This window comes from Struthio camelus, chromosome 20 (genome assembly GCF_040807025.1).
Source record: "Struthio camelus isolate bStrCam1 chromosome 20, bStrCam1.hap1, whole genome shotgun sequence".
In the NCBI taxonomy this organism is placed as follows: Eukaryota; Metazoa; Chordata; class Aves; order Struthioniformes; family Struthionidae; genus Struthio; species Struthio camelus.
In genome coordinates this window covers 9,401,822-9,423,188 of record NC_090961.1, presented here as the reverse complement: position 1 = coordinate 9,423,188, position 21,367 = coordinate 9,401,822, and the positions used below count along the sequence as shown (strand labels likewise).

General features: G+C 48.2%; 1 protein-coding gene across 3 annotated transcripts in view; it reads right to left on the bottom strand.

Moving 5' to 3' along the window:
- Positions 1-21,367, bottom strand: part of ASTN2 (astrotactin 2) — a 433,162-nt gene that overhangs the window by 397,977 nt on the left and 13,818 nt on the right. Inside the window, exon 1 of one of the 3 annotated variants that reach the window (XM_068914563.1) lies at positions 116-130. The exons of the other annotated variants lie outside the window; for them this stretch is intronic. The gene's annotated coding sequence lies outside the window, so the exon portion shown is untranslated. Of the gene's footprint in view, positions 1-115; positions 131-21,367 lie in introns of those variants that run through there. 3 annotated transcript variants of the gene reach the window in all.

The window sequence follows — 21,367 nt, the reverse complement described above, 5'->3', positions numbered from 1 at the left end:
TGCAAAACAAAGACTCTGCACCCCCTCCAAAATCGGCACGATCTCAGCAAGGCAAACCGCTGCCCGCCTCTCCCCATCTCCCCACTGGCTCTTGCAATATCACTCCTTGCCTTACTTGAGAAAAACCTCTGCTTCAGAAGCACGAAGCGGCACAAAAGGCGAGCGTGACGGGGTGACCCACGTAAAGCAGCTGATCGTCGCCTCTGTGTAAGCACCGCCTGGCTTGGCACAAGGTCCCCTGTTGCAGGACACGGTCACAGCTCCGGTCCCATCCGCTCCGCACGGATCGAGGTTGCCTCCACCCCTGCCTGCGCTGGGACAGGTTTCCCGAAGGGCGGCACTGGGCCTTGGGAAAAGTTCCTGTGTCACCTAAGCAAAGGCCCTCCAGCCGGCAGCGCTGCCGGACAAGTGCTGCACTCCCTCGACGCGTACACGCTGAAACCCGATTGCAAACCAGCGCCGTGTGGGAGGAGGTTTTCCCCATCCCATGGGAAATTCAGCTGATTTATTACAATTCATAATTTGAAGCAGAAAGCCTGCCCAGCAGAATCCCAAACTTTTTGGAACCTGGCCATGAAAAATGCTGTTCTCCAGTAAAGCAATGTTTTTGCTCTCAAGTCAGCCAAGAGGAAGGTACAAATTAAGCATTCTCCCCCCACCACCACCACCTCCTTTTTTCCCCCTCTTTCTTTCCTTTAGTGAAATGATATTTTCTGAAAGGCAAATTCTGAGAAAAGTTTTGGATGCTCTTCTCTGCCTGGGAGGCATCAAGTCATCCCAGGGCTGTAAATATAACATCTCATAGTCCATTGAATCCATTAGCTGACTTATCAATATGAGATTAATCATTCCACTTCGCAGGATATTGGAGTTTTCCTTAGTGTGGCAGCTACTACATTGCAATGAGCAGAGATGCTCTTGCTCTGGTTCACTAGATGTGCTGGCCCTTGTGGTCACTACCAGCCTTTAAGACACAAGCAAATGCCTCCTCCAAGCTCAGGGAAATAGCAAGTAAAAAATCGTTAGAGGAGTATCTGCTGATTTCTAAGCCAATCCTTTTTTCCTCCTCCAGCCCCCTGCGCATCCTTTTCCCAGCGCTCTGTGGTGGCAACGCTGAAAATCTCAATCATGTATTTTTCAAAAGCCAGATCAGAAGCAAGGCATCGGGGAGCAGAGCCTCCATTCCCGCCGAAACAAACGCCACCCCTAAGGAAATCAAGGGGATTTGGAAGCACGGGTGAGTGACACCAGCTTTTTGGCATGGAGCCTTCCCAAGCCCAGAGAAGGGAGAGGTTTATTCACAGCACAGTGACACGTTGCCAAAACACTCCCGCATGAAAGGGAGGGAGTACTCAACAGAGCAACTATTTTATCAGCAGCAAAACGCAGTTCCTCTCCAAACAGCCCCAAAGTAAATCAAGACAGACAATGCGACACTCGAAAGAGAGGGGGGCTGTAGTCGAAACAGCAATGACAACTCTTAAAAAAAAAAAAAAAAGTCTAAGCAACTGTGCCGTGAGTCTGGGCTTCTGCTGCCAAATTTTTTTAACAGAACATGGAGGAAGGGGGAGAGGAGGAGGGAACACACAAACAGGGGAATACAAAATTCGCACACATTTTGTTCCCGAATCCTCCAAATGTGACTCACTTTGCTCTATTGTGACAAACTGAAACGCCTCTGAGGAGTTCATTTCACGTCTCATCCATTCTCTGAATAATGGGAAAATCCCTCTTTGTTTCTCTAAGATATCAGCACACACTACGCACCACATATACCCAATTCCATTAGACATAATGGAACGAGATTGTCCCAGAAGTTGTTTTCAATTGCTTGAGTGCATCCTTCATTTAAGGAAACAAGAATATATGAGCTTTTCTACCCAAGCCGACGTGCGGATGCAATTTTTAAGCTGAAGTCAGGGCTATTTGTTTCCTGGCTAGGCTTTGGTATGGGAAGAGTCTTGGTCCTTCCTCGCTGCTCAAGAAGGTTGTTAACCAAGAGGCACGGCCTCCTGCTCCCAAAAGCCTCACAGCCGCAGGGAGCAAGCAAAGCTGGAGGTCAAGCTGTCAGAGAGCAGGGTCCCTCTCTCTGCATTTCAAGCTTGAGTGCTCCTATGAGGTGCCTCTGCCTTAAGAGGCTACGACGTGCATCCCCAGTCCCTTGACCAGATTTTCCCAGGATGTCCTGGGCAGCCGTGCCAATATGCACCATATAATCACTAATAGTTGTATAGACCCAGGGCTCAGGAACACACAGAGACCTCAATGCATAACAAAAGAGTCTGCTTATCTGCCAAGGAAAATGGATCCCCAAGGAACGCGCATTCTAGCTGGCTGCCTATAATTTACTTTGACTTCTTGGGACAAAAGAAAGTTTGAAAGCCTTGGGGACAAAACAGGCTGCTTTAAAGGCATTGTCTGTGATAACAACATTGTTAGCATTACAGTCTGTATTTAGAATTAACTGATGGAGCTTAGTAGGGAGGAGACAGATGGATCACAGTAGACAAGTCTTGCATTTTGTTTTTTTTTTTTTTTTAAATTGACTGCCACCTTGAGATAGTTCCTTGTCCCAACGTTTAAAAAAATGCAAAAAAGTAAACAGCACCTTAAGCCTACAGGTTCCTATTCAGCAAAGCATCTGCTCGAAGCCTTTACAATATAGGTGCCTAAAGTGAGGCGCATCTTAACTGCACTGCTGAATCAGGACCGATGCTCACAGAATTAAAAAGCACTTCCCCTGTGCCTACACGACATGACAGCAATTACCCCCAGCCACACTTCATGCCATGGACTTCAGATGTTTCAAGTTAAATAAGTTTTAGATTTTCCCCTTGGAGAAGGCGTGTGATATGAGCACAGCCAGAAAGTGACAAAAACTCTGCCTTAGAAAGCACAGTACCACTTTCAAGCTGTTCTTTTCCGTTGAAGTTTTATTTTCTTTTCAGATTTACCTCCCAAGCCCTCCAGGGAAGGAAAAGAGCAACTTCTGATAGACATTAGACCAAAGCTCAGTGGTGTGAGACTTACAAATAATGACCACAGGCACTGGGGGCTGCAAGGAGAAAACGCTGAATTCAGAGAAAATTGGTCCAGGGCTGCAGGCAGAGCCGCCCCTTGCTGGGAGCCGACCAGCACAGCCACAACCCGGTGGCCTCCTCATACTGCATCTCCTAAAAACACCTATCCCCTTCGCCCTGATTGTAGAGCTGCCACGTACCCAACCCCAGCTTTGCAGAGGCAGGACAGGGCAGGCACAGGACAGGGCTCCCTCCATGGTGGTTTGCTCAGCACCAGCTCCTTGCGGTTCCTGTGCCCAAAAGCTTATTCCAGCTCTGCCTTCGCCTCCAGATGTATGATTCAGTGTGCCCCTGAACTCATCTTTTTCCCTAGAGTTGGCACAGAGCCCTCCTTCTATAGCTTCTCCTGGCTTGGTTTCAACAGCAATAGGTTTTATTATTATGCCTTGCTGCCCTAATTTTCTCCACACTCAATTTTCCATTGACATGTTGACCCTGCTGTCGAGTTTGCTACCTCTGGGCAGGCGGCGGGCTGCTCTCCATCACCTGCCTGCTTTGGGGCAGGGTCAGGTTCGGCCTTTGAAAAGAGAGTCAAGGGGCAAGAGAGGCGTTCCCCTCCACACCTGAACGGCCAGCTGCCTGCACCGAGATGGATGTGCCCCCAGAGACAGCGGGGTGAGAAAGTTTCTGAAGGGAGCAGAAAGATAGGAGGGAGGAAGCAGTTGAACAAAAGGAAATCAAAGGAAAACAAAATAGATGGAGCAAAGAAAATGAAGGGTCAGGGAAAGAGTTGAAAAGAGAGCAAAAGCAGCAGAAATCACTGATGGGGTAGAGCGTGGGACACCCACACAGGGTAATAAAATAGACACATCAGCACTGTTCCACTCTGCGATTTCCTTGCCCCAGGTGAAATTCTTCTGGTTCCAGATGCTGCCAGTCCACACCTGCCTGGCGCAAATCATCCTGCTGCTTCTGAGGCTTCAATCACCTTTTTACAGTCCCTTTGGGGCACACAGAATAGCACCAGTGAAAGATATCAATGGGTTTTGTTTTTATGGTGAAATTCCAGGACTGTGGAGGCTCGGGGGCTCGTTTACGCGACTTTCTCTTCTGTTCCTCCACTTTCCCCAAGACAGGCAAAATACTTGCTCTCGACTTGCAGCCTCCTCTGTCAGACAAGCTGGTCAGAAAGAGGTCATTGCCTCCAGCTGATTCCTAGGGTTTCCCCCAGAAAGTAAGAGTGCTGGGAAGCAGAAAAATTCACCTCACGGGCTACCTTAGAGCTCAGATCGCTACACAGACCAGCCTAGGGCTGCAAGACAAGCTGGACAGGACCTTGACAGCATAGCTGGCTTCAACCAGCGAAATTTCTAGCCCTCCATTTGGGGGAGGGATGCAGATCTTTAAATGCAACGTCTCTAACGTGCAGCCTTGTCTTGCCTTCTGATCTAGCTGGTGCACGCTGCTGCCAGAAGCCAGCTCACCTACTGAATTGCTGCCACCCGTTTTTCCACACCAGCCCCCTTCCATTTGCTTACAAGTCTTATTTGTAGGGGGTACGCAAATGCCTGCCGAGAAGCGGCCCTGCTGGGTCTGAGAGCAAGGGGAGGCACGCCAGCGATGGCACGGAGGGCTCTGGGGAGGAAGAGGAGGACAGCACTCGTTTGCAGCTGTCTGCAGAATACAATTTGGAGAGGGAGAATGGCCCGTGATTACAATTTGAAAGGATTCTGTGCACTGAAAAGGAGCTGATTCAATTGTGCCACAACTCCTGAGAAGCTGTCAGCAATCAAGGCGTTCTCCCCACTACAATCATCAGAGGCAGGGTAGGAGCGAGAGCAGAAGAAAGTACAGGGTAGGTGATGGCAAGGTAGAGCAGCGAGGCTTGTTCTACAGCTGTAATTTATTTCCAGGATCCGCATCCATCACAGGAGGAAAGGGAGAAGGAAGAGAGCATCAGGGTGACAGGATACAAAGAAGCCACTGTTTTCCAAAACACCGCTCTGGTGAATGCAGGAAGCTAGAGAGACCCCACCAAGACATGCTCTGCAGGACCTTAGAGTTAGGAGAAACAGGTGATCCTGCAGCAGATGAATCTGTAATAATCTTTTTGTCACCACCCTCTCTGAGTGGCAGGCAGCACATGAAAGCTCACACCAGGCAGCCTGCTCTCAGACGCAGCCCTTGCTCCCGACCCGGCTGCACAGCTCGCTCCAGAAGGAGCGCTTGCAGCTGCAGCCAAGCGTGAGCTCATCCACGCACACCGCGTCCCAGCGGGTCAGGACACCTTCGGCAGCCAGCGAGTGTACCACCAGCCTGAGCCCTGCAGATGCACGGCACCTCCTTCCTCAGCTGCTGAGGCTTCCACATCCCACCTCCCTTTCCCAGGAACACGAATGCAGAGAATTTGGGGGCGATTTCAGCACAGCCTCTCCTCTCCATGCCTTTCACACACACCTGAGTCAAGGGCAACTTCCGCTGTTGAGCCCAGGACTCATTCCTTCATTCTGAAATTAGAAGAAAAATCTTGGAGGTCTTTAACTCCACAAATTCAAGATCCAAGTTGCTGAAAGCCACTTTTATTCCTTGCTGCAAATCTCAAATTAGGCCAAGAAAGCTTTAACCCAGACCAGCTAGAAACAAAAAGCGCTCTGGCTCCTGCCCTCCTTCAATACCCCACTCCTCGTGGAGGGAAGAGACAGGCTCCTTTTCGAGCATGTTGAGAGGGGAAGGCTACGAACAGATGCCACAGAGCTGGTGGGCTCCAAACGTCAACGCAGTCTAAACCCCTCTCACACGTGCTCGGCCTGGATCACCCAGGCATTTCAGCAACACAAGCAGCCTTGGAGTTCCTCACTGCTGCTCATGTACAAACGCAATTTATACCGTTGGAAAACAACTTGGAGAAGATTTCAGCTTCTGGGCTGGTAAAGGAATTGAGTTTATTTTAAAAGAGCACCGTGCCAGAAATGCGAGTGATTTGCTTTGCTACAAGCCACCTTCAGCCACTAATCACAAAACCGAGCCACCAGCATGTTTGGAACAGAGACAAAGCACGTAAATTATCTCAGGATTTATTCTAAGCGTGGCACGAACGTGACTTTTACAACATCTGCTCATGTGCAGAAACTGAAGCCTACACAACTGCCCTGTCTGGTGTGCTTCCACCTGGGAAGCAACAGGTAGGAAATACTTCACACTGCCTCCCAGAAATAGGTTCCCAAACCTGAATTCTGTCGGCTCTATGATGTTTCTTGTAGCTTGCTAAACAGTGATCACACAAACAAGGCTTAAACGTAACCATGCACAAGGTACTGGCTGGGACCAAGAAGAAAGAGGCTTCCATGCACGCATCCGAGTTTCTCCCCTCCCCGTCTCCCTGAGCTGCACAGCTCCTATGCAGAGACGTGCATTTCACTCCAGGTAGATGGCTTACAAAACTATCTAAAGGAGTCTCACAAGAAAAGGCAGCAGATATAACATCGTATGCAATGGACACACTAGCAGCCAGAAGTTACTTTAGGCCAGGCTGAGAAAAACTCCAGTCTTTGCAATGAAATCCCAGTCCTTCTGCAATGGGCTGGCAGAGGGTTCGGTGCTAAGCAGCCACGCGCTTGGAGACAGGGAAAGAGAAGCCAGCAGAGCCCCGGGAGGATAACACAGCTGAGATCATTTAGATCTCAAACAAAATTTAAAAAATGCCTTTTTTTCCAAGCCATTGAAAGCTGCCAAAAGCTCAAGTGACCACCTCTGCCGTGCGGACTACTGATAGCACAACTGGTGCAGAAACATCAGGGATCCTGAACAGAGACCAACCCCAGGCTCCCAAAAAGAGGGCTGAGTCTAAAAAAACAAAATGAAGACAGGGCTCCCCTATATAACAGGCATTCAACAGGCCTCATTCACATGAAAGTATCAGTTCTTCTCTCATTTTCAGAGAGTCACATACTCTCCCAAGAGCTCTTCTCCCCGCCTGCCCCAACTAGGCAGCCCTGCCAGCCGAGGAACCCTCCACAGGCGTAAGCCACCCCAGAAAAGCTTCAGCAGGAAGGACAGCACTAGGACATATGCATTTATGTTGCCTATTTCCAAGTCCTGTTGTTGACCCATCTGAAGTGTTTTAAGCTTTACAGAACCACCAGCAGAGAAAATGCAGATCTATGAAGTCTACTTGAAATATCAGTAAAATGCATTGCAGGCATGCTGATAGGTAGAAGCTATCCTATTATCCAAGGAGATTATAATTACCTCATTTGCCTATTAAAGAAAACTGTGACAATATTTAAGTAGATTGCCTTGGTTATTTGCTAAAAATTATGTGCTAGCAATCAAGTGAAAATTTAAGCTGTAATATAGCCATAGCAACATTGTTAGTAATTTGTGTAACCAATAACAATTATTTTTAATGTATTAGCTGACATGTTTAAATACGCTTTGTGTATGTGTGTATATATGTTCTAAAAAAAGAAAGTGTATATGTGCATAAAAAGGTATAGACTTTCCTTATAAAGCTTCTAGAATGGCCAGGGCAGGTTAAACCCTGCAAATAACTTTAGTCTAACTAATAAGGAGCATTAACCCTTGCTTTTGATTTGTTCTTCTATAAGTCCAAGTCTTTCTACAATAATCTGAACACAAGCAAACACAAAGCTGGTTAATGAAGCCCTTAACAAACACTCTCAATCAAGAGAGCTTAGGCCCAGCTCCAGCTGGGCTGCTCAGTTGAGAGCTCTCCCACTGCCAGGGCTGCCCCACAGGGGAGCCTGGGCTGGTGTAGAGAGCCAGGGGTGCAGTCCAAAGCTCCGGCACCATTTCCTGACAAAACTGGAAAGAGGTAATTTGGGAACCCACCCTGTGGCTGTTGGAAAGGAAGGAGACCACAATGCCTGCCTTGCAAAGGTGTGAGGAGAGCTCAACATGCACAGCTGCCTTCCAGAGGGAAGCTGAGCAGAAGGCACTTCATGTCCTTCTACCTGACCCCACCACCTGCTAGGACCACTTTTTTGGGAAGGACCCAGAACACAAGATTTCCCCTTTCAGCTCAGAGTTTACGAGACTAGGTGACACGCCACAGGAATAAACCAACACTTAAGCATATTTGTGGGGTTCCCCAAAGAGATGTGGCCTCCTAGGCTTCAAGCTTGGCCCACAGGAGTTGGCTTTGGTTCCCAGTCCTTGCATTAATGGGCAACATGGCCTCATTTTTCCCCAGCCATAAACAGAGGCCCATGACACAGCTTTCTTCACTAGCACGGTACTATACATAACACTTCACCAGGAGGATCTCCCAGATCCCATCAAGTGGATGAAAAAGATAAAGTATCCCATTAGCTGATGCCAACCTGCATGATCAGAGAATTCACTGAGACCTAAGGGAGAGGAGAGTGTGGCTAGAGGATGTAGGACAGTATGATCTTTTCTTCCCTGCAAGCACATCCTGTGGTCAGTGCTCCTCCACCTGAGACGATCAGGGAATGGGTTCTGGATTCTTTCTTGTACAGCTTCTACATCTCTGCTCCCAGGCCTTAGCCTTTGTTTTACTGTCTCCTTAACATATAGCCCATCCAGTTGGGCAGGGTGCGTGTCGGTTTCTTTTTTCCTAAATAAAAATAGTATCACAGGTTTTTTACGTAGTACCCTCTCAGAGAATGGAAATCTGACTACTCATTCCTTGAATATTGCAGGGCTTACATCCCAAATTACCTTAAATCTTTGCTGAGCCAGGAACAGCAAATACGTTCCTGCTTCTAGAGATGTCCTCTCTGTCGTAAGAACACGATGGGCCCGGCATCCCATTGTCCTGAGGACACCGGGAGCATAGGCTGCAACCCCTGTGCCGCTGTCTCCCAGCTAACAAGCAATCCCAAGGGGGGAAGAACATGAGAGTCCAGTGGAAAGATGCATTTCCCTAGCTGAGTGCAACCCTAGTGTGTTAACATCTGTGCACCCAATTTCATTCTTGGCTGCGGCGCTTGGCCTTGCAGGAAGGAACGAGGGAACTGGACGAGGGGGAGACATCCTCCTCATGTCCTACTCTTTCTTAGGAAGGATCAGCAGAGAGGCCTGCTTTATTTGTAGGAAGCGAAACACAAGAACATTATTATGGCCCGTTGTAGCCTTCTGGCAATTTGAGTATGGGAGAGAGATGGACATGACCAGGTCTTCCAGAAAGAGGCTGCTCCCAAAGACTCAAAAAGGTAGAAGAGATTATTATAATCACTCAGCCTGACCCCTGCTTGACAGTGGCCAATTTCATTTTGAGATTTGTGCTTTATTTTCAGCCTGAATTTATCTAATTGCAGCTTTCAGCCGCTAGATATAGTTATGTCTGGGTCTGTAAGGTAGGGGCTTTGCTCTGAACAGCCTTACATTCCTTCCCAAATATAGAGAGCTGCTCATCTAACATTATTTTTCCCCAAGCTTTCGCATCAGAACAAAGCTACAGAAGCGTGCCTCGAGGATGTGCCTCTTTTACAAAGGAAAGGGACTGAAGTGCAAAAAGGAAAACAATTTCCAAGTGCCCAGTCAGGTTAGGCAGGGCTCAGCTGTGCTGTGTACCGGCCTCCTCCCTCCCTTCAAGCGAAAGAACTAACCCAAGACTGTCTCACACTAGGTGCTTGCTTATCCAAAGCTTTCCCTGTCTGTTAGAGGTCAGCGCTCCAGGAAAAATACCACCTAAGTTAATTAAGCCATAAAGTACCAGGAAAACTACATTAGAGACGTATGGTGACATTTTTCAAAAGCTTAAGTTGTATTTACTCGATGAAAATTTGCATTTTGAATCTCTTAGTACACTCTTAGCAGAGCTGGCTGCCAAGCTAATTTCAGCCAGGTGTCATCCCTCGGCCAAACCTCCCACAACACTTCCCACACCTACATCACTCTCCGCAGCACATCCAGCAACCTCCAGAAAATGCAGGTTTTCAGATCTGGAGGATCCGGCTTCCAAGTAACAACTGATTGGACAAAACTGCACTAACAGCCAGAGTATGGGATTTTCATAGATAATTATGAAGCTCATCCTGTAAAATGCCTACACAGCTGCTCTTCTAAAAGATTTTGCTCTTCCACACAGCCAAAAGGAGGCAAACAGGGGACGCCCTGCTTCCCAGGGCATCCAGAGCAGGAGGCATCCAGAGCAGGAGGCATTACCTGTACAAAGTCCCTCCCGTGCCCAAACCTCCTTGGAACCAAGTCACTCAGGGTTTCAATCACTTCAACTTCCTCCTTAAACCTTGTCTCCATGTGACACTGGCTAGAGAACAAAATTCACCAGGCTAAAGCCTCAAGTGCTGGATGCTTTTCCTAGAAGCTATGCAATAAGCAGAACAGCTGCAGTACTTTTTTTTTTTTTTTTTTAAATAAGTAGTAGAAGACCATGGCTCTGGGATTGCAGAGTTAAATAAGAAACTGCAGGAGAGAAGGAACTTTACTCTGAGTTTAACTGGGGGTCAGCCAATATAGAAACCAGTAAAGTATAATCTGAACAGGTCAAGCCAATGCAACTTCCTTAAGGGATGGTGAAAAAGCAGCATGCTAAGCAACCTGACAATATTATCTGCAAAAGAAAGCCTTTAAAATATATGAAGGTGATTTAGAGGGTCTAATTTCAGCGGATTTTCAGAGAGCTTATGATAGAAGTGCTTCATAAAAGATTACAGAAAATAAATGGCTACTCAGTAAGGGGCACAGTCAGGCATGGATTTACAGTTGGCTAGGCAAAAAGAAACAAAGACAATGATTTCCGAATTGAAAAGAGGTTAGTAGGGGCCAACTGCATTAAAGAAATGTTTCAAGAAGTGGATGGTGAGTTACAGTTTCAGGAGGATCTTGGGGTGCTAAGGCAAGAAGGCACGAGAAACTCCAGGTAGATTCATTACATATCATGGGAAACGGACGATGAAATTCTGTTCAGACAAGTAAATTAACACATTCTGCACGTGCCGATCTAAGCTGCTCATAATCAGTTCTGTTTATTCAGTACCTGTGATGTATTCGGGAGTCAGATTTCATAGAAAACAGTGTCCTGTAGCACTTAGCATTTTAGAGTCAAATTGGACTGCTGCTTTCTGGAAAAGAGAAGGTAGATTTACTGAACAACAACGCTGATCGAGCCCCACATTTAAATTGTTTCACCTTAGATACTGCTGATAGAGGAGAATCCAAAGGTGAGCATCGAAGCGAGCTCCCTGTGGCAGGATGTGTCAAGAGCTTTGTATGCAACTGGGCTAGAAGAGAAGAGCCAGATGCATCTCAGCTGAAGAGTTCAAGATGGCAAAGTAGATTGTGAAGCCCGATCACAGCCCTACTTCGGATAACAGATAAGGGGGAATGGAGGTACCCGCAGGGAACGGAGCTGCATTTTACCAGCTCTAAATCAGGTAACTTCACCATCTCACAGGAGCTAAAATTATTACGGCTGGGTTGTGCACATGCATGCATGTACGTTTTCAAGGACCTAGCTGATTTTGAATATCATTATAAATCCCAGTACAATCAGGGGCTCACTGCTCAGCCCTGCCATGGGTGTCCCAGAGTGACTGGGAACCATCCTTCTCTAGGACGGGGATCTCCTTTGGGGCACGTAGACACAGGCTCACATCTGCAGGCATATTACATATATTTTAACTCTTTAGATAAGTGTCTAGAAAGAAGGAAACAGCCGCTCTGTGGAACACTGGAAAGCTAGTTAGTCTCCTGCAACACCTCTCCAAAGAAAGGTGCAAAGACAGTGCATTGTTTTCTAAACTTTGGTGAAATAGGCACTCCTAGCCTGACCAGCGCTGAGACCTGGCACGACCAGATCCTCCATCTCCAACTCACAGCTGGAGAGCAGCTAGACACCAGCCACGCTGGCTCTTCTCAGCTGGCTGCTCTTATCACACCAGCGCCTGCCCCATTACCTACCCCCAGCCAGCTCTTCGGGTCACAGGAGTTGGAAAGGCAAGAGGAGATCCAGCTTGTCCACAGAACCCTCTGCCCAAACTACCAGCTCTTTGCTGGCAATTAGGCACCTCATTATACCACAGGTTTGGGGGAGGGTTTTTAAGTTTCTTAAACTAATTGTGAAAGCTCTTTGATCAGTTCATTCTAAATAGGCATTTTGTGGTAACCAACAAATACCAGGAGGTATTTGAAATGCAGCAATTCACAGTTTTTCAATGCCTATCGCTCTATCTGCTGCCTCAGACAGGAGGAAACGTTTCTTCGAGGCCTGTTACCATCAGGGATGAGGGTGCGCATTTGCAGGACCCTGCGCCTACCCCAAAGCCTCCGAACGCATCGCAACACGGAGCGAGTGTGCAACCCATTTCGGAGGCAGTCCTGGAAGCTGCTGAGCAAATATGTGGCATAATTTGGGGGGGGGGGGGGGGAAAGGGGCTGACAGTTCACACAAGAAAATTAAATTGAAGAGAAGCTGGTTCAGTGCTTTTCATTAATGACCCTCCAAGTGGGGGTGGGGGGGGGTCTACACTTGGAAAAAAAACACTATACACCCCCCCCACAAGCACACACCCCACAAACTCTTTTTCATCATGTGGAACTAACACAGAGTAAATCAATCAAACTCTGCTCCTCCTATGCATGACAGGGGAGGACGCATCATTGAACAACGCTCATCACTCTCAGTTGGCGATTTCTCATCTCATTATGCTAGGAAAGTCTTAGGCAGTCGTGCCCCCCCCCCTCCCGGGGCCGGGACAAGGCTTCTCAAGGCTTCTGCAGGTTTCCCTCTGTCCCAAAGGTTTTCACTAGTTGCAAAATACCCCGAGTGATGCACTTCCCATAACAACACTGGGAGAGGCAAATCAGTCCTTGGGCAACTTAAGACCTCACAGGCTTTTCAGGGACACAGCAGGGTGCCACATTAGCAGCTTCTACGCACCTAGGGAGAAGCTGCTCACCTAGAACTTCCTAGAGAAATCCAGAGGCAGAAAGCACCCAGCTTCCCTGGGGTTTTTCAGTAGGAAGCACTAACGACATCAATCAGAAAGCCAGTTGAGCTGCATACACCAGCCATCTTGTAGCACTTCTTCACCAGCGTCTCCAGTGATATCTCTAGCTAGATCTAACAGCAGGGGCACACTTCCAACAAATCCCGAGCAATGTGCTTCATTCCTACGTACAAAAATGCATTAGGACTGAGACGTCTCATGCATCTCCTCAGCCGTTCAACCCAGGAACGACTGTGCGCACACACCAACAGCCATTCTGCACCAGCCTTTCTCCGTGAGCCATACGGCCTGCTTTTCACCGGAGCTGCCTCACCCAAACACAGCAATGCCCACAACCAAAGACGCAACCCAACCACTTGACTTTAGACTGGAGACCAAGCAGGTAAAAGCAGCATTGCCACATCTCCACGCATACAGTTGGGCGCTTCTTTAAAAGCGCTTCAAAATAAATTCTCAGGTAACCCACTCGCATCAGACAAATTGGCATGAAGCATCACTGGGCACCCAACATGGGATTTGGAAAGACACAGTCACTTAATGGATCTGGCTTACTGGAAGGGTGCAAAAAAGTCAATGCTCCACAGGGGCACTGCCAACAGGAGTACTCTGCAGCAGCTAACGCCAACACCTCCCCAACCCACGGGCTCTATCCTAACAAAGACGCAAAGCAAATTCAGAAGAGAAAGAGCTTTGCAGTCTCTCTGCAGCTCCCTCTAAACTACGCCAGCAAACTATGGATCGGTCAAATTTATGCTTCCATGCGCGTCCAGCACCTACTCTCTCTGCAAATACAGCTAGGGAAAGCCCCTTCAAATGGAATTTCTCCCCACTGGAGTTGTTCCTCCAGTACAAATCTATTTAGAAAGAGGATAAAGCATCTCCAGTCTGACTAAGGTTTTATTCAGAGAAAGCTCTGGCTCAGAAATAATTGCCGTTTGCTATAATTGGTGAGATGCAGGAAAGGAGTAGATACAAGTGGAGTCTGGTGCAATTTTGGGAGATTTGTTACGCTTAGCTCACTTCTATCAATTTCAGTGGCTCAGACGCGTCTGACCTGTTGCTCAGCTTATTGTGAAAATGGCTTTTATTTACTGCACTTCCATTAAAAGATGAAATCCATGCATAGGGCTCACAGGGCAGAAAATCACAGTTTACGTCTTTGCTTATCTCCCTTCGGCGGCCTCAGCTCGTTTTTGCCCTGGCTCCCTCCCAGCTACTATAAAAAAATATTTCCGAGTAGCCAAGCCCCTTTCCAGCCCACAGGGCAGGAGGCGCATTTAGATGTTAAGAGAGCGCTCAGGGCTGCAGCCATTGCATCAGCCTAAGCACAGAGGACAGAGGGGACAGGGATGCTGTGACGCACACAGGCTCGCAGCTCTGAAGGGACAGGACACCGCTGGTCCTTGTGCGGGGAATACAGACTCTGCTGTGCTCTCACCCACCCTTCGAGCCCTAGCCAGAGCTGTTCGGCTGCAAAAAAATTAGCTCCCACCCCCTGTAACCTACAAAGATGGGAGAGGCCAAGGGAAGACCCCATGCCACACTCCTGGCAGATGACAGGGAAGCAGGTAGGCCTGCATCCCTGAATTTTCAGACCTTCCCTGTCTCAGCCGCAAATTCTTCTCTCACTAGAGAGCAGATGATCATCAATGCAGAAGCAGGCTCACCGCTTCCTTCTGCACCAGTTCCCATCCCAGCACTACCCACAGACACCACCAGAGCCCTTCTCTCCAGAGCTGTAGCACCAGCAAAAGCATCAGGTAGTCAGACACACACATCTGCAAGAAAAGAGCGAGCAGCAATGGGATATAGGTGTCTCCCCACATGCTAGCTCTTGCCTTGCATAGCAGGCACTGCAAGCCACATTAACCCTTGCGACAGGGGCAGAGGATCTGTGTGCAAGCAGCCAGACCTCTCCTGGCTCTCAGCAGAACGTGTTTAATACCAAACACACCACCCCCAAGGGTAGCTGGAGATGGTCCCCAGCACCAGCATGGGGTTGCTAAGGTTACCTCTTCAGCTGCCTAATTAGAGAAGCTGTCATCTCTGGCAGAGATCACACGTGTGCATGTGGGGGAGAGGAGGGGAACTTTAAACAATGCAGATCATTTTTAGAACGCTAAAGCAAAGAAAAAACCCTAACTCCTCATGGGACAGTGTGTTACACCAATCAAATTCAACAGCCACATCCCACTCTTCCACTGCCCAGCAGCTCGGCGAGCTGCATGCAGAAGGGACAGCAGCCCACTAGACACGTGTACAGCTGTCTGAGCTCAGAGAAGCAGCAAATCCTACTCTGCCTTGTCCATTTTCCACACCTCCACCCACTCACCCTCTTCTTGCTTTGGGTTTCCACTCAGTCTCCTTTCCTCAGCTCTTTACACACCACTGGCCTACAGCAGGGTAGCAGAAAAGGAGCCCTCCCACCTACCCACACAGGGATTTTACATCACCTTTTTAGTGCTTCTCAGAGTCCCTCTGGGCCCTCACAGAGGAGGCATCCTTGCTTAGCAGGTAAAGAAGAGAGGTATACGGAGGTGTACCTGCTTGGTCAAGGTCATTTTGAGAGTCAACAGCAAAGCCAAGAAGAGAATCCCAGAATGACTCAGAAGCCCTGTTTTTCCACCAGACCAACCTGCACACTTGTTTATGCTTCACCTACTCCCAACCTCTAATCCAGCTTCCCAACACACTGCTTACATCTCTTAACTAGATCTCCAACTCTATACCATCACACCATCCTATCACACAACCCTTCTTTGCAAACCAACAAAGCCCATCTTCTCTCTAGTTCACTTTGCCTTGATGTAATTCCTCAAGAGGATCCTTTGCTGGAAGAGGAGTTACTGCAGAGCCTCAGCCCCACATCAGACAGTTACCTTGGCCCAGCTGAGCCACTACATCTCATTTCAAGTCATACAGCAACTGCAGGTCTTTCTAGGAACAGCATTCCCAAAGCATGCTGCTTTGCATGCAGCTTCTCTGCTCCACACTGTAAAACCTGCACACGTCAGAGAAACCTTGAGCACCTGAAAGCTTCAGGCCAGACTTCCAGACTGCAGGGCAGGTCATTTAATTTATCAGCTACCTCAGTTCTACTGTTTTGTATTGGCTCAGTTCCTCAGCTTTCCAAGGCAAGAACCAGAGTGGGAACACAGGCTGATACACACTGAAAAGTGAGATGTCTCAGGAGAGAGGGAACTCTACTAGAGCCTCCCTTTGCTTTGAAGGGCCCATGGGTGGTGTGCACACCCTGCCTAGGCTGCCTTCGTGCAGCCAGCTCTGTGCAGCCACCTGCTTCCACCCCAGCTCTGGGAATGGAGGACTCTGCTCTGAGGAGCCGCAAAGGAAGGTAGGCACAACTGCCACCAAGCCAGTACAGTGTGTGCTCCGATTTGGCAGTAACACACACACGTGTGTGCAAGAGGTGTCCCATTCAGCATAATCCAAAGGCTGGCAGCTTTAGGAGAAGGAGTAGAAGTCATTCAGGGTTTGTGGCCAGGACTTCGAGAAAGGAAAGTAATGTCATTCCTGGATGCCAGTGTTGCTGGGGTGTTACTTCGCTGCTTCAGAAAAGTTTAAGAGCAGCAGGATAAAAAAAAGATGAAGCCAAAAATGCAAAGAGATCCCTGGAATTGAAACACTTGCCAAGTTTCTCCATAACACTTCAAGACACCCACTCATCCTCCCCAAGGGCTTGTCAGACTCACATGGTAAAAAATACATGCTCCACACCCACCCAAACCCAAAAGAAAGGACCTTTAAATAAATCTGGAATTCAGGGCTGGCAGGAAGATGAAGTTGGGGGTGGAAGAAGAATTTTTGGTGTCTATTTTCTAACGAAGGAACTGCGTGACAGCTCTTCTACAGCAGTCCAGGCCGCATGGTCCTGTAACTCACACAGCCCCCTCAGACTTCATAATAGATTGCTTTTAATTATAGGGCAAATGCATAAAAGGCCTCTGGGTATCTGAGAGAGCACAATGGAAACTAGAACTTAATGGAAATAAAAACCCATCACCACATGCCAATGCATTTAGAAAGTCACGGAAAAGAGAATCCCAAGGAGAGAGACTGCAGGTCAGTGACCAACTATGCTATTTGCCATCCACCCCAATGGGAGCTGCAGACAGCTGACAAAGAGGAAAGGGTTGTTTAATACAACCCCAGTAGAAACTTTAGATATCTTCTTCTATGCCACCCCCTTCACAGTAGGGCACCAAAAGCTGCTCTATGCAAGACACAATGCAGGGCCCCAAGAGACTGAAGCTTAAATAGGCAAGTGGACAGCAAAGGCAAATGGCTGCGGAGCAAGAGCAGCCTAGAGGAGCTCCTGTTGGAGCCGGAGGTGGCCAGCTCCAGCCTCCCCCTTCATTCATAATTGAGACTGTGCCGTTTGGCTAACCCATTATGCAGATGCCTGCTAAATAGCTGTGAAAAATTTGTTTTCATTTGTGAGCTTTCAGACCAACTCTAATCGCAAGCAAACGCTGATAAGGCTAGAAGTGGCAAGAAGAGCACATCGTGGACGAGGGCACAGCTCGGGGGAAAGGAAGGGGCCAAAAGACCACAGGGCTGCATGTGCCTAGGCTCCCAACGCCTTCAAGCACTCCTCTTCTCGTGCCTTTTTCACTCACACTCGCTGCACCTCTCATCCATCAGCTGCCATAGAAAGAATCTCTGGAGGAAAATAAGCATGCAAAAGGTCCTGCAACCCTCCACCCGGGGCTACGCAGAGTTCCTCTTGTCCAGGGTGCACCAGAAACACCAACGGCAATGGAAGCCACTCACTTCCACCACACTAGACACAGGGTCACTTGCACCACTGTCAAAACCTGTAGTACTTCTAAGTATGTTGATCAGTCTCCGGGCACAGGCATGTTTGGTTAGGGCCAGGAAAAGTTTTGTCAAGAGTTCTCTTTAGAAAAAAAAAAAATTTTTTCTACTAATGTGTCAGTTTAAGATTATAAAAATACTTTCATCTTCAAAACAGTGTCACAACTCCCCTTCAGCATTTTCATAACAATGCTGCAATTTCTGCTTCAAAACATCTTTTCAAACTTATTGTTCACACATACACTGAACTCTAAAGCTCAGAACTCGACTAAAGAGTTGTGATCAAACTGGAACAAGTCTTTCTTTGATTAAAGACAAGTTTTTTTTTCTTTCATCCGGTTCTAATTAACTGACAGAGTTCTCCTTCTGCATAAGTCCCTGGTTAGCAGTCAGTGGGTCCATCAGAGCTCCAAGGAAAATCTCCCTTCTCAACCTCACCGCAGCCAAGACGGGACAGAGCAGTCAGCACATCAAGCTGAAGTGCCCCACTCCCGTTGGGAGCCATTTTAGAGCCTGTTCCCCTAACCAGGCCTGCTAGGTTACACAAAGTGTGAGTTACCATTTGTTTCCCTAACAACCAACTGGAAAGACAAGTGGCTCAGGTTGCAAAGCTATCTTCCCCTTGTCAAATCGAAGCATCATGTAATGCAGCATCCTAATCCATAGAGGAGTTTTCCAGGCAGGCAGACACAATGGAGATGCAAGAAGGAGACACACTGGAAGCCTTCGAGGGCAGGTGTGGGATTCTCTCAAGCCACAGATGCCTTGCTGCAGCAATGGGCAACCAAGCGCCTTAAGCCATCACTCACCACACAGCATTCAAGGCATCCATCCATGACGGGAACAATATCATCCCTGTTGCAGGAGCGCTGTCTGCATTTTGGACAATGCACGGATATCCTCTGAATCACAACAGGAGAGGAACAGCAAGGCTGTCAGAGGTAGGGAACAAACCATCATCTGAGGGCTGTTCTGGCAGGCTGCGTGTGGCCTGCAAGCCAGGAGTTTCCTCACATGTCTTAGAGGATTAAAACGAACTCCAACACCACAGATGGCCCATCTGTTCACATTCACACAGAAAACCTTGGAGTTACCTCAACTTTTCCCATTATAAATGCATGCCCATGCCCTGGACTGATTTATATTACAAACTGCACTATTAGGATCCCAGAGCACCCTGCAGCCATGATTTAGGGACAACAGCATCTTACAGCCTGAAATTCAGTTTTGCAACTGAGGAAACAGAAGCACGCAAACCCAGGCTGCACAGAATAAGTTACCAGCTGCTGGAAAGCAGAAGCAAACCTCCATGGGAAGCTACATATACGCCTGCCCTATTTCTTGCCTTCTGCTGGCCACCGCAGCAGATAGGGTGCCAGACTAGGTGGGTCTGGATCTCCCCTCATAGGACCGTTCCCAGGATCCAACCTTTCCCCTTAATCAAGCTTATGCCAGAAATAAAGTCTCTGCAAACAATTCCCTAACTGCTGCACATATTTTAATAATAGACTTGGAAGAATGCAACCACAGAGAAGGCTGAGGAAACACTTTTCACTGCCTTCACCAGTCAAATTAAAGCTGTAACTTGTTCCCCAGCCTGGTCCACAGCACCCTTTCTCTTGCCTAGTGTGATTCTGGGGCTCATGTGCCCTCCAGCTGCCAGAGACAATGCAAGAACTACCACTAAAAGTAACAGCTGTTCTTGAATCCAATTCTTCCCCCACCTAACATCAGCAAAACAAGCAGAACATTAACACCTCTTGGTCCACCCCAGGTGCCTTCAGAGAAGTTTTACAGAGAGACACTCCGAACAAGCAGCAATAAAAACAGTAATATTCCCACATTAACAAACAATCCTCACCTTTTATGCCATTGCCAGGACATCAATTTTACTTCCCTTCCCAGTCCAATCCCCCCCCCACACACACACCCCACCACTAACAGGGGCTGGGAGCTGCTGTCTCATACCTGCTCCCCAGCGGAGAGAGGCTTCAGGCAGTTTAAGACACCATTCCCAGGGGCATCAACCCACAGAGCTGCTTCAGATGCTTGCCAGGCATTTATTTCACAAACAAATTTGCACCATTCCTGCTGAAGAGAGGCCTTGCAGATCAAGAGGTACTAAAAAAATTTGTTTTAAATGACTCGTTGCACACCATAAACCAGCAGGGAAGCCTGCCAAGGAGATAAGACCCGCCAAACACAGATCTCCGCCAGCAGGGAACACAGTTTTGGAGAGGGAATGCAGCTGGGAGACGCAACAGGAGAAAGGCCAAAGGGTCACTCTGCAGAGGGAAGGCTCTTCTCACCGGGCCCAAGTTTTCTTCAGCATCCCCTATGCACTCCCTCTATCTTATCTTAACACAGAGCCCACCCAGGGCTGTCCTCCAGGGCTGCCAGGCAAGCTTAAATCGGTGGGAGTGTAGCAAACAGGATTTTTTTCTGTTTTGTGTTTAAGTGGCTCATTGAAACACACTGTAAAACCCCTTCATCATTAAGGAGGGGAAGGTTTTTACAGCAGTATTTAATGCAAGTCCAGGCAGTAGAGGAAACTTCCCTTAGCAAACAGGGTTTCTGGCAGAGCCAGCTGCTCTGGGCTGCTCAGTAGCACCTAGCACCCAAAGGTGGCCAGAGGCAGACACTGACATTGTCGCTGCACCTCCAACTCAGAGCTCACATACTGCCCAAATCACAGCTCTCATCCTTATTCCCACGTGCCGCTGGGCTGCAGTGTATTAAAGAACAGTTTGACAGTTAAGCAGCAAACAGAGCTACTATAAAAGCAGAATACAACTTAGTGCAGGGAGGAGCAGCGCATCTGTCTTGCGAGCCGCTGCTCTAGCAAGACCCCAAGCTGGCTACGAGCAGCCCCTACAGGCAGGGCCCCCGACCTCCTCCCAGGCAGGCCCGCAGCAAGATCGTGGTTTTCCTTCTCCAAAGCAGCAGCAGCCAGAAACGCAGGAAGGAGAAACGTGCTGCTTGTCTGGAAAGAGCAAAAACCAGCAGAGTAGGAAACACCAGCGCTGGGATACAACAGGATGTAAAACAACGTAATGGAGTTTTTGTCTTCAAGCAGCTCCAGTTTCTTGAACTGTGTTAAAAGACAACACTGTAGTTATTTAATTAAAAACACATTTCTAGATCCTATGATTGTGCACCAAAAAAAAAGGCTAGAAACACATGGCTGTTGATCCAATATAACAAGGCATGTAACTGCCACAACTATCGTAAAAACGACCACAAACCTCTATTGCCTTTTTGAAATCCAATCAATTTGGAAGGCTCTTAAAATCCAGGAACCTTGAACGAAGCTGGCAATCTGCATCCCGTTCTCTGTGGCAGCGCGACTGCTGCTCAGCTCACCCCCGCACAAGGGGAGCTCAAAAAGGGCCCCTCAGCTCAAGACCCATTTGGAGGAACCACCAGGACAGGGCTCGGGGAGGCAGGCAAGGCTGAAGGACCTGCAGGGGGTAGGTAACATGGGGAGCTCCTCAGGGGAGGAGCATAAGAGCTTGGAGCCTTTAGTGCAAGAGCAAAAGGAAGAAAAAGCTGGCG